We start from the raw sequence: 14,207 nt of genomic DNA, 5'->3' as shown, positions 1-14,207 counted from the left end.
AGTATACCACTCAGAAAACCAGAAGTGGCTCTGTGGCTCAAGTGGTGAGTGTTTGCCGTGAGCTGAAGAGCTGAGGGACAGCACCCAGGCCAGAGTTCAAGCCCCCCAACTGACAAAAAAAAAAAAAGAAAGAAAGAAAAGAAATCTAGGTCCTTAGCTGAGTGCCCATGGCTCAGGCCTGTAATCCTAGCTACTCAGGAGGCTGAGATCTGAGGATCATTGTTCAAAGCTAGCCCAGGCAGGAAAGTCTGTGAGACTCTTATCTCCAATTAACCAGAAAACCGGAAGTGGTACTGTGGCTCAAGTGGTAGAGCACTAGCCTTGAGCTGAAGAGCTAAGGGACAGCCCCTGAATTCAAGCTCCATGACCGACAAAAAAAAAAAAAAAAAAGAAAGAAAAGAAAAAGAAAAAGCAATCTAAGTCCCTGATTTTACTGTGAAGTGTGAGCCAGGTGTGGTGTCACAGGACTGACATTCTGGCTAACAGGGAGATATAAATAGGAGGATCAAGATCCAAGCCAGCCTGGGAAAAATGTGAGCTTTATATAGAAGAATAAAAGCCAAAAGGGAGTGAGGATGTGGTGAGTGATAAGAATGCTGCCTAGGGCTGGAAGGTGGCTCAGTGGTAGAGCGCTTGCCTTGCATGCCTGAGGCCCTGGGTTTGATTCCTCAGCACCACATAAGCAAAAGAAAAAAAAAAGTCGGAAATGGCACTGTGGCTCAAGTGGTAGAGTGCTAGCCTTGAGCTGAAGAGCTGAGGGACAGCGCCCAGGCCCAGAGTTCAGGCCCCACAACCGGACCTCCCCCCCCCCCCAAAAAAAAAAAAGAATGCCTGCCTAGCAAGTGTAAGGCCCTGAGTTTAAAACTACAGTAACATATCTATATATCTACATACACACACACACACACACACAAATCGAACAAATACACATTTATGATTGGGAAAAGAAGGCACACAAAGGCCCTTTATTGAAAATCAACAAACTTCTGGCCTGGTATTGGGGCAGCCTTGGCTGGGTCTTTCTGTTTCATGCTGTTGGCTATCTGTGTCCCTTAGTTCTAAGGAAATTCTTCTTTATTACGTCTTTGGAGATTTTTTTCCCCATTTTCTCTGTTCTCTGGTAGTTTTATTAGTTGGATATGCAACCTCCTGAATTACACTTTTTTTCCCTTCTCTGACATTTTCCATTTCTTTGTTTTTAATTCTAATTGCTGGAGAACAGTCTAATGTTCAATTTGACTATTGACTTAAAATAGCTATCATTTTATTTTCTAATTATCCTTTTTTCAAGCTTTATTGGGGTATAATTTATGTCACAACAATGTAGTATACAGTTCAAAAACTACTTCTTAAAAAAATGATGTTTTTAGAGCATTTTTTTGTGGTGGTACTGGGATTTGAACCCATGTCCTCATACTTACTAAGCAGCAGCTCTGCCACTGAGCCACACATTCAGCCACAGACAGTTTAAGCACAGCAAAATGAAGCTGACAGTATAGATTTCCCATGTTTTCCCTTCTCTCACACACGCACAGCCTTCCCACTATCAGCATCACACTGCAGTGGTGCATTTGTTCCCGTCAGTGAACTTCCTTGCATGCAACATTATCACCCAAATCTGTGGCTTACATGAAGGTCTTGTATATCCTATGGGTCTGGACAAACAAAATGAAAAATGCCCACTACTGAAGTATTGTAAAGACTTTTACTGCCCGAAAATTTCCCTTAGTTCCATCTATTTATCCTCCTTCCCTTCCTCCAACCCCCGGCAACATTGATCTATTTACTGTCTCTCTTGCTTGGCCTTTTCCAGAATGTCATATAGTTGGAATCACACAATCTATAGCCTCTTCACTTGGCTTCTTTGACTTGGTAATATGTGTTTAAGATTTCCTCACTGCCTTCCCTGGTTTTATAACTCACTTTTATTATTATTATTTTGTATAGGTATTAGTGTTTGAACTAGAGCCTCATTCTCTCTCTTGGCTTTTGTGTGTGTGTGTGTGTGTGTGTGTGTGTGTGTGTGTGTGTGTGTGCATGCGCGCGCGCGCACATGTCGGTGCGCATGCACTGTCCTGGGCTTTAACTCAGGGCCTGGGTGCTGTCCTTGAGCTTTTTTTTTTTTTGAGTCCAGTCGTGGGACCTGAACTCTGGGCCTGGGCACTGTCCCTCAGCTCTTCAGCTCAAGGCTAGCGCTCTACCACTTGAGCACAGTACCACTTCCAGCTTTTTTCTTTTTGCTTATGTGGTGCTGAGGAATCGAACCCAGGGCCTCATGCATGCAAGGCAAGCACTCTACCACTGAGCCACCTTCCCAGCCCTCCTTGAGCTTTTTTGCTCAAGACTAGTTTTCTACCACTTGAGCCACAAGTTAACTGGAAATAAGAGCCTTAAGGACTTTCTTGCTTGGGCTGACTTTGAACCTCCATCATCAACTCTCAGACTTGTGAGTAGCTAGTATTACAGAGGTGAGTCACCAGTGCTGGCTCTCGCTTTTTTGCTCAACTGGAATGCTAACATTTGAGTCACTCTTCCAGTTTCAGTTTTGTGATGGTTCATTGGGGATAAGAGCTTCATAGATTTTTCACCCAGGCTGACTTCAAATGTCAATCCTCAGCCTCAGCTTTTGTTGTTGTTGTTGTTGTTGTGGGCTTGAACTTGGGGCCTAGGTGCTGTCCCTCAGCTCATTAGCTCAAGGTTAGTACTCTACCACATGAGCCACAGTGCCACTTCCGGTTTTCTGTGTGATTTATTGGAGTCTCTTGGACTTTCCTGCCTGGGCTGGCTTTGAACTGTGATCCTCAGATCTCAGCGTCCTGAGTAGCTAGGATTACGGGCGTGAGCCACTGATGCCCGACTAGGCGTTCTTTTTATAAGTGGGGATAACTTGAGAATTAAAAACACAGAATTACATAGCCAATAGGTATTGAGCAGTGCCACTTCTGTTTTTCTGGTGGTTCATTGGAGATAAGAGTCTCATGGACTTTCCTGCCTGAGCTGGCTTTGAACCATGATCCTCAGATCTCAGCTTCCTGAGCAGCTAGGATTACAGTTGTAAGCTACCGGTGCTCCGTAGCCTCAACTTTTTGAGTAACAAGGATTACAGGTATGAGCCATCAATGCCTGCATCTCACTTCTTGTTAACACTGAATCATATTCTTTTGTCTGGATGTACCAGTTTATTTACTCATTCACTTACCGAAAGGCATTTGGTTGCTTCCAGGTTTGGGCAGTTAGGAATAAAGCTGTTGTAAACACCTGTGTGCATGTTTTTTCTGTAAATGTATGCTTTCAGCTTATTTGAAAAAATACCCAGGAGCACAAATGCTTCATTGTATGGTAAGAATATGTTTAGTTTTGTAAGGAACTGCCAAAATATCTTCCAGAGTGGCTGCAATACCACAGTGGTGGGCATATTTTATTTTGTTTGTCCAGACCCATAGATGTACAAGACCTTCATGTAACAAATGCACCACTGCCGTGTGATGTTGATAGTGGGAAAAGCTGTGCGTGTGTGAGGCAGGGAAACATGGGAAATCTATATTATCACGTTCATTTTGCTGTGAACTTAAATCTGTTTGTGGTTGAATGTGTGACTCAGTGGCAGAGCTGCTGTTTACGAAGTATGAGGACATGAGTTCAAATCCCAGTATCACCATAAAAAAAATCCTTGAAAAACATCTTTTTTTTTTTTTGGGGGTCCAGTCGTGGGCCTGAACTCTGGGCCTGGGCGCTGTCCCTCAGCTCTTCAGCTCAAGGCTAGCGCTCTACCACTTGAGCCACAGTGCCACTTCCAGCTTTTTTCTTTTTGCTTATATGGTGCTGGAAATCGAACCCAAGGCCTCATGCATGCAAGCAGCGTCTACCACTGAGCCACCTTCCAGCCCCAACATCTATTTTTTTTAAAGGTGTATTAAGTGGCTCTCAATGAATGAGATGCCCTGCTGTTCCACCTCTTGTCTCTTGTTTTTTTAAAATTTATTTAACCATTCTTATAGGTCTGTAAGGCTATCTCATTATTTTAATTTAAAAATCTTTAATGGCTAATCTCATGTGCTTATTTGCCTTCCGTGAAATTCCAGTGAAATATCTGTTTTTGCTCATGTTCTAATTGAATCAGTTGCTTTTTTTTTTCTTTGATCAGTCCTGGGACTTGAACTAAGGTCTTGTACTCTTGCTTGGAGTTTTAAGGCTGGCACTCTTCCACTTGAGCCACAGCCCCACTTCTTGCTGGTTAATGCACACGTGTGTGTGTGTGTGTGTGTGTGTGTGTGTGTGTGTGTGTGTGTGTTTGCTTATGTGCTTATTTTGGGATTGAACTCAGGATCTGGGTATTGCCCCTGAGCTTTTTTGTTCTAAGTTAGCACTCTATCACTACCAGCCACAGCTCCTCTTCTGACTTTTTGGTGGTTAATTGGAGACAAGATCCTCATAGAGTTTCTTTTTTCTTTTTTGTCAGTCGTGGGCTTGAACTCTGGGCCTGGGCACTATCCCTCAGCTCTTCAGCTCAAGCTGAGTGCTTTACCACTTGAGCACAGTGCCGTTTCTGGTTTTCTGAGTGGTTTATTGGAGATGAGTCTCACGGAGTTTCCTTTAGCTGGCTTTGAACCACAATCCTTAGATCTCAGCCTCCTGAGTAGGTAGGAGTTAAAGGTATGAGACACCACGACGTATCTTTGGACTCTTTACAATTATGTCATCTGCAAACAGGGACAGGTTTATTTCATCCTTTCCCTACTTACAGGCTTTTTATTTCCTTTTCTTGCCTTATTGCACTGAGGGAAAACATCCTTGACTAGTTTCTGACCTTAGAGGGAGAGATTTCAGCCTTTCACCATTATGTATAAAGGTAATTAATATACAGAGATAATATCAAAATCTATAATAATATCTGTAGGTTTTTGCATTTTTTTCTTTGTTGAGATCAGGAATTTCTCCTCTATTTCTGTTTTTTCTGGGAGTTGTTTTCAGTAGCATTAGCAGTGAATTTCATCAAAAGCTTTTCTGCACCAATTGATATGATTATACATTTTCTCTTCTTTAGCTTATGTGTATAATAAATTATGGTGAACCAACCTCCCGTCCCTGGAATAAATTCTACTTGGTGATGGTGTATAATTCTTTTTATTTTTAAAATTATTTAGTTAATTTTGTCAGTTGTGGACTTCAATTTGGGTCTGGGCACTGTCCCTAAGTAGCTTTTGCTCAAAGCTAGAGCTCTACCACTCTGAGCCACAGCACTACTTCTTGTTTTCTTGTGTTATTTGGAGATAAGAGTCTGCTGTACTTCCTGCCTAGGGTGGCTTTGAACCTTGATGCTTAGATCTCAGTCTCCTGAGTTGCTGGGATTACAGGCATGAGTCACCAGTGCCCAGTTTCTTTTTAAGTTTTTATATTGCTTTGAGGTGGGTGGAGCCTGAATTTAGAGCCTTATGCATGCTAAACTCATACTTTACTACTGGGCTACTCCCAACCTCATAATTCTGACTAATATTTGCTAGTCTTTTATCTTTCCATTTGTGTCCATTGGTATATCAGGGTTGTTAGCTTCTAGACCAGTATGTAGTCTGATCTAATGAGACAGACTAATGAGTCTGTCATGGGGTCCTGAGGTCCCTAGCACATTTGCCTGCTTTTTTGCCTTCTTTAAGTCTTCTTACATTTGTCATGTGTGTGACATCCAAAGGTTTCAGTCCTTTGCATGTAAGGAAAAGGAAAATTCACCTACGCTGTCTTCCTACATGTGGAACGTCATGAAAATATTTCAGTGAGGGCTGGAATGTGGCTTAGTGGTAGAGTGCTTGTCTAGCATATATGAAGCCCTAGGTTCGATTCCTCAGTACCATATGACCAGAAGAAACCAGAAGTGGCCCTGTGGCTCAAGTGGTAGAGAGTTATCCTTGAGCAAAAGAAGCTCAGGGACAGTGCCCAGGCCTGAGTTCAAGCCCCAGGACTGGCAAAAATAAAAATTAAAAAATTACAGTAAGATAAAAGTTACAATCAGTGCTGTGGACCAATCTTTCATACATGTGTAACCTGAGAACCACCACCCAAGAAAACCTTTCTAGCATCCCAGAAGACTCCCTTTTCCCAGGAGGGGCTTATTTGCATTGTTTCAAATATTCAGCTGGCTGGATTGGGGAGGAGCAGGGGAGGGAGTGGCAGTCAGGATTCTCAGCTACCCTGATCTGTTCCTGTGGGGCCTGGTCTCTGTAGACCATACCCAAGTCCATTAAGGCCTTTTGGCTGACCATGTCCTTTCTCTGTAGCCTGGGCTATCAGTTGTTGGGCTAGAGCTGTTTCATGCAGGCGGGAAGTCCTGCTCTCTTTGGCTATCCCTCTCACTGTCAGGACACAGAAGCAAATTTCAGCCTTTGGATGCCCTCTTTCTTCACCTCTGGGGTCAACTGTTTATTTCCTGTTGCCCAATATCAATCCACAGTGAGTTCACATTCATTTAGGCAACGAAAATGCTGTGTTATGCAAAACTGAGAGCTAGATGCTGTGTCTGCTTTACTCTGCCTGGCCCTGGATGATAGGGCTCTACAGGAAGACTGCAAACTTCCTGAGTTGGGGGGAGGGGCGGGGGAGAGGAAGGAGAGAAACAGAGAAAAGAGAAGAGAGCAAAAAGAAGATAGAGAGACTATAGAGGTTCAATGGATAAGTCACTTGGGCTGCCTCAGTTTCCTCATCTATGACACAGAGCCCATATTCCCACTTTTGGAGGAATGAAATTGTGGGTTTGAGATTCTGCTGTGCAAAGAACTCATAATACAGGCACAACCCAGTTAATACAATCATTTTGTCAACCAATTAAAGGCGTATATATTTAGAATTTATGCATATGTATGTATATATGGTATGTTTCTTAGAAGAAAAATATTAATTTTGAATTTAGGAAAATTATGAAGTGTTAGTACACTATCAGGAAATCTACATGGTGATTCAATTTAAGATGTTAACACCAAAAGTCATTTAAAAATAATTTGTGATTACGTGTGTGTGTGTGTGTGTGTGTGTGTGTGTGTGTGTGTGTGTGTGTGTAAATACTGGGGCTTGAATTCAGGGCTTGGGCACTGTGTCAGCTTTTTCTGCCCAAAGTTAGCACTCTACCACTTGAACCACAACTCCACTTCTGGCTTTTTGGTGGTTAACTAGAAATAAAAGTCTTATGGAGCTAGGATCAGGTGGCTCATGCTTGTAATCCTAGCTACTCAGGAGGCTGAGATTTGAGGATCTTGGTTCAAAGCCAGCCCAAGCAGGAAAATCTGTGAGACTCTTATTTCTACTAAAAACTAACAAAAAAGCTGGAAGTGGAGCTGTGGTTCAAATGGTAGGGCACTAGTCTTGAGTAAAAGAAGCTCAGGGATAGCACTCAGACCCTAATTCAAGCCTCATGACTGGCACACACACACACACACACACACACACACACAAAGTCTCATGGACTTTCCTGCCCAAGCCAGCTTCAAACCCAGATCATCAGATCTCATTTTCCTGAATAGCTAGGATTACAGGTGTGAGCCATCAGTGACTTGCTTATAAATAGTTTTTTTTATGTCAGTCCTGGGACTTGAACTCAGGGCCTGGGTGCTATCCCTCAGCTCTTCAGCTCAAGGTTAGTGCTCTACCAGTTGAACTATAGCACCATTTCCAGTTTTCTGAGTGGTTTATTGGAGATAAGAGTCTCATGGCCTTTCCTGCCCGGCCTGGCTTTGAACCGTGGTCCTCAAATCTCAGCCTCCTGAGTAGCTAGGATTACATGTGAGCCACCAACGCCTGGCATGAATACTTTCTTTTTTAAGTCTACATTTTGAAGTATGGGATCTAGGGCTCAACATAAACTTGGAGGGACACAGTTTGGCCCATAGCACCCTCTTTTTACCAAATTTTCCTTCAGTCCAAACCCTTTCCCCAGGAGTCACACAACTCACTAGGCCTGCTTGTGACATTGGTGGAGCCAGGACAAGAGTCAGACCTGGGCTTGGTTAGGCTCAACATTATTCTCTCACATGTTGGCCTATTATTTGTTAACCAAATATTGAATAAAAATGTCCTGTCCTCCCTTCTAGCTGAAAAAACATACTTTCATAATGATCTGGAATACCAGGTCTAGATCTGGAATTCCTGAACTCCCCAGAGTTTGTTGTCAACATGTCGGGGAGAAGCCTTCCTCCTCTCCCTGCCCAGCTCCATCTGTACCGGGGCCTCTTGTACATCCACGCAGGACCACTGCCTCATGTGAACTCTGTAATCCAGTTCCTCAACATCCACTTCCAGCAGCTGCCCAGTGGCTCTGGGCTGGACTTGGATCTCTCCTCTCCACAAGCCATTGTCCTTGCTGGAACCATCTCTGCCCTGGGGAATACTATGCTCCCAAGCATGTGGAGCTTGGTCTGGAAAGAGGGCTGAGGTTCTACAGGGGTGAGGCCCCTAGACACTTCTCCAGTGGGACAGGTATACCTGGAAGGAAAGGAAGCAGGGATGACAGTTAATGCAAGCATCCTTCTGGCTCAGGCCCCAGGATGCTTTTAGTAGATCCTAGTGAGGATATTCTCAGATCCTCTGTGTCAATTTTCCTTATAAAAAGGAGATTCTTGCCAAGTGCCATGACTCATATCTATAATGGTAGCTACTCAGGGGGCTGAGATCTGAGGATCACAGTTCAAAGTCAGTCTGAGCAGCAAAGTTTGTAAGACTCTTATCTCCAATTAACTACCAAAAAGCTGAAGTGGAGCTATGGGTCAAGTGGTAGAGTGTTAGCCTTGAGCAGAAAAGCTCAGGAACAGTGCCTAGACCCTGAATACAAACCCCACCACTGGCACCCAAAACATAAAAAATGAGATTCTCATTCCAAATTCTAATAAGAAATGAATGTGTGTGTGTGTGTGTGTGTGTGTGTGTGTGTGTGTGTGTGTGTGTTGGTACTGGAGCTTGAACTCAGGACCTGATCCTGTTCTTTAGCTTTTTTTGCTCAAGACTTCTGGGTTTTTGCTGGTTAATTGGAGTTAAGAGTCTCCCTTTCTCTCTCTCTCTCTCCTTCTCCCTCTCCCTCTCCCTCTCTCTCTCTCTCTCTCTCTCCTCTCTCTCTCCCTCTCTCTGATTTTCTTGCCAGAGCTGGCTTTGAGCTGTGATCCTCAGATCTTAGCCTCCTGATTGGCAAGGATTATAGACATGAGCCACTAGTGTTTGGCCAAAAAATAGTGAACATATTTTAATACATGGTCATTATTATCAGCATAAGATACTGATGGAAAACTGTACTTCTTTCTCCACCAGACATCTGTAGTCAGGCTCCCAAGACCCTGCTTCTGTAGACTCAGGGATTTTCCTTTGACAAACAGAAGGTCTTGAGGAAGGAGGTCTGCAAGCAAGGGAGGCCCACTGGTACCTGAAGAGATCGGAAAATGAGGTGAGTGACCCAAACTTGCTTGCATTCAATGAGCACCTACTATGTAGCAATCTTTTGCAGTATCTCTGGTGGAGGGGGTGATACCTTCAGTTTTATGGCTTAAGGAACAGCTAGAGCAGGGAAAGCAGCTTGGCTCAGGATGTTGGGTGGAACTTGAATTGAAAATTTGAGCAGAGGCCTACTTGGTGCCAAAGCCTGAGTGCAGCCTAAGGCCTTATACAGTCCTGCAGCTCTGGTCAGCATTGAAGCTGTTGGGGTGTGGGCCAGCTCACCAAGGGAGAGCAGAATGCCGAGGCCTGGACCACAGCCAACTCTCTAATTCTACTGCTGGCCATCTGCCCATCAGGCCAGCTGCATGGAACCATGTCTCACTTCAGGGGGTCTAGAGGGTCTCAAAGCGGGGATGTTACACCACAAGGGCCATCCGACCATGTTGCTCAACTTCCTGGCTGACTATCTGGAACTAGAGCCAGGATCATGATGGGCATTATGGGAGTTGGCAGGAAGGTGGTATTGGGGAGAGGAGTGTCTGGAGCCCAAATCTCAATTCTGATTTAAAGGTGTGAAGGGGGATGCTGGGCGCTGGTGGCTCACGCCTATAATCCTAGCTATTCAGAAGGCTGAGATCTGAGGATCACAGTTCCAAGCCAGCCTGGGAAGAAAAGTCCCTGTGAGACAGACTCCTATCTCCAACCAACCACTCAAAAACTGGAAGTAAGCCAGGCACTGGTGGCTCACTCCTGTAATCCCAGCTACTCAGGAGGCTGAGATCTGAGGATCATGGTTCAAAGCCAGCCCAGGCAGGAGATTCGGTGAGACCTTATCTCCAATAAACCACCAGAAAACTGGAAGTGGCACGGTGGCTCAAGTGGTAGAGTGCTCACCTTGAGCTGAAAAGCTGAGGGACAGTGCCCAGGCCAGAGTTCAAGCCCCAGGACCAAAACAAAATCAAAACTAAACTAAAAAAAACCACATACACAAAAATACTGGAAGTAGTTGGGTGCCAGTGGCTCATACCTGTAATCCTAGCTACTAAGGAGTCTGAGATCTGAAGATCACAGCTCAAAGCCAGTCTAGGCAGGAAAGTCTATGAGACTATCATCTCCAAGAAACCACCAGAAAACTGGAAATGGCACTGTGGTTCAAGTGGTAGAGCTTTAGCCTTGAGCTGAAGAGCTGGGGGACAGTGCTTAGGCCTAGAGTTCGAGCTCCATGACTGGCAACAAACAAAACAAAACAAAAACAAAAAAACAACTGGAAGTTGTGCTGTGGCTCAAAGTGGCAGAGTGCTAGCATTGAGCAAAATAGCTCAGAGACAGCACACAGGCTCTGACTTCCAGCCCTGTTACTGACCAAAAAAAAAAAAGTGAAGTGGGGCTGGCTGCTAGCATCAGGGCCACCTCTCCTGCAATAGCCGGTGAGAATATCCAGAAAGCTGCTGTCTCTTCTTGCCACCTCCTCCTTCCTTCCCTGCTGTCCTGCCCATTATTTAGTGACCAGGTGCACCTGCCTGTCGTGTTTCTGCCTCTGCAGCTTATCTTCTTATCCTGTTCCTTACCTCCCTATCCTCCACCCTCCCTCCCCCATTCTCTGGACTTCATGCTCTTAAAGTCCTCAGATCATCTTTGAATTTTGTATTCTCTACTTCTTTCTTCTTCTTTTTGTCAGTCTTGGGGCTTGAACTTAGGGCTTGGGAGCTGTCCCTGAGCTCTTTCTGCTCAAGGCTAGCACTCACCACTTTGAGCCACAGCTCCACATCCACCCTTTTTTGGTAATTTATTGGAAGTAAGAGTCTCACAGACTTTCTTGCCCAGGCTGGCTTTGAACTGCAATGCTCAGAACTCAGCCTCCTGAGCAGCTAGGAGAACAGGTCTAAGCCATCAACCTGGCTTTCTTCCCTACTTTTTGATACATTAGTTGATGTTTCCTGGGCCCCCTAGGCTGTTCAAACATATGTAGCAAACTGCTGTGAGAGCCAGATATGGTGATGTGAACACCTGGAAGCAACCTCTCAGCAGGCTGAGGTGGGATGGTCATTTCAGCCAGGAGTTAGAGACCAGTCTGAACCACAGAGACCCCTGACTCAAAAGCAAAAAAGGGAAGTAGGAGAGGGGAGCGGAGGGGAAGGGGAAGGAAAAGAAAAGGAGAAGAAGGGAAGGGTGAGGAGAAGAGAAGTAAGAGGGAGGAGGAGGCAACAATGTTTGATAAGAAATGTACTCATTGTCTTGCCCATGTAATTGTAACCCCTCTATACGGTATTTTCACAATTAAAAAAAAAAAGTAGGAGGGAAGAAAGGAGAGAGGAAGGGAGAGAGGAGGGGAGAGGAAAAGAGGGAAGGGCTGCTATAAAATGAAGGGCTATGGGCTAATATCCCCCTGAGGGGATTATAAAGTTAATGGGAGGAGGCTCCAATCTCCAGATGCCTCCTCCCTCCCTTCTTCCCACCCCTTGTACATTGACCTCCAGTATTTTTTTCCCCAACCTTCTGATCTCTCTGCCCTGCCAACTTCTAGAGCAAGAGTCCAAAAACTACTGCAAGTTCTGTGTTTTTTTTATTATTATTATTACTGCCTATTATTTTTAGGAGACAGAATCCAGCCTGATAGAGCATTTCTGGCCCCTCTTGGCCCCAGCTCCTTGGCTCACCCTCTTCATGTCCACTTAGGGCCTGCTATGGACTGAATTGTGTCTTCCAATTGTGCTTATGAGGAAGTTCTGACTCCTAGAACTTCAAATGTGACTGTTTGGAGACAAGGTTTTTTTAAAGAGGAAATTTGGTGAAAAGTGAGGTTATGAGGATAATTCCTTCCTTCCTTCCTTCCTTCCTTCCTTCCTTCCTTCCTTCCTTCCTTCCTTCCTTCCTTCCTTCCTTCCTTCCTTTCCTTCCTTCCTTTCCTTCTTTCTTTCTTTCTTTTCTTTCTTTCTTTCTTTTCTTTCTTTCTTTCTTTCTTTCTTTCTTTCTTTCTTTCTTTCTTTCTTTCTTTCTTTCTTTCTTTCTTTCTTTCTTTCTTTCTTTCTTTCTTTCTTTCTTTCCTCTTTCTCTCTCTGGGCTTCGGCACTGTCCCTGAGCTCTTCAGCTCATGGCTAGTGCTCTACCAGTTAGCTACAGCGTGGCTTCCGGTTTTCTGGTGGTTAATTGGAGATAAGAGTCTCACAGACTTTCCTGCCCAGGCTGGCTTTGAACAATCCTCAGATCTCAGCCTCCTGAGTAGCTAGGATTACAGATGTCAGCCACTGGTACCCTCAGATAATTCTTAATTCAATGATTATTGGACATATATGAAGAAGAGATCACTAGGTTCTGATAGCTCACACTGGTCATTCTACTTCGGAGGCTGAGATTGGAAGGATCGTAGTTTCAGGATAGCCTGGGGAGAAAAGGTCAAAAGACTCCATCTCAGTAAAAGAGACTGGTATAGTGGCATGTGTCTGTCATCCCAGCTATGCTATGAATCAAAAAACAGAAGTCTCTTGGTCCAGGAATAGGCCCAGGCAGGAAGTGAGACATTATCTCAAAAATAACCAGGACAAAAAAAGGACTGGAGACATGACTCATTGTGGAATGTCTGCCTATGAAGCATGAAGTCCTGAGTTCAAACCCTAGTACTGCCAAAGAAGAAGATGATTAGGAAAAAGAGGAGGAGGAGATTAAGGCACTGTCACACACAGAGGAAGGAAGGACCACATGAATGCACTGTAGGAAAACAGCCATCTATCTATCAGGAATCGAGACCTCAGAAGAAATCAACCTGTAGCCACCTTGATTTGGGCTTCTAGTCTTCAGACTGTGATCAAATGGATTATTGTTATTTAAATAAGTATTTTGTTATGGCTACTTGGGCACACTCAGGAGCTACCATAAGCCAATTACCAAGGACTTCTATCAGGGATATAAGCCTCCGTTGTCAGATGAGTTCTTTGTTTCAGGCATCTACTTTAAACTTCAAGAATATCTCTTAGTTGCTGGGTGAGGTGGCTCACACCTGTAATCCAAGCTACTTAGGAGGCTGAGATCTGAGGATTGTGGCTGAAAACCAGCCTGGACAGGAAAGCTTGCAAGACTCTTATCTCCAATTAAACACCAAAAATGCTGGAAGTAGAGCTGTAGCTCAAGTGGTAGAGCACTAACCTTGAGCACAAACATTCAAAGAAAAATGCCCAGGTCCTAGTACTCACACACACACACACACACACACACACACACACACACACACACACACACACACACACACCTTTATATAGAATGTTTAAAAAACTCTCAGTGTTAGACTTTTTGTTGCTCTGACCTGAGAAAATAAGGTAAGTGAGGAAGGCATATGCTGGCTCACAACTGCAGAAGTTTCGGTCCACAGTAGCTTAGGTCATGTTTCTGGGCTTGTGATGTCTGAGTCAGGACATCATGGTGAAGGGTGTGATCAAGTAGAGTTGTTCACCTCATGGAGGACAGGAAGCAGAGTGAGTTGCATCCAGTAGGGGCCAGGGCAAGACATAGCTTTCCAAGATGTACTTCCTCTAGCCAGGCTCCACATTCCACAGTTCCACCTCAGTCCAATGGTCTGTTCTAAACCATTGATGTTTCATATTCTAATGGTCTCTGAAGTACCCTCACAGATACATCCAGAGGACTGGCCTTATTGATCTTGTAAGCATTCTTAGTCCAAGTTGACAGTCAAGATTAACCATCACAGCATCTCTAACCTTTTCAGACATACATCTTTTATTAATATTCTGGAAGCTTCTCAGGCTGGAAGTGTCCTAGATCTATCTTCTACCTGGAGTCTCCATCGTCCCTTT

The sequence above is a fragment of the Dipodomys spectabilis genome, unplaced genomic scaffold (assembly GCF_019054845.1).
Source record: "Dipodomys spectabilis isolate Male_0828 unplaced genomic scaffold, ASM1905484v1 ptg000018l, whole genome shotgun sequence".
Classification (NCBI taxonomy): domain Eukaryota; kingdom Metazoa; phylum Chordata; class Mammalia; order Rodentia; family Heteromyidae; genus Dipodomys; species Dipodomys spectabilis.
The sequence above is the reverse complement of the archived record's forward strand: the minus strand, read 5'-3'. Positions refer to the sequence as shown.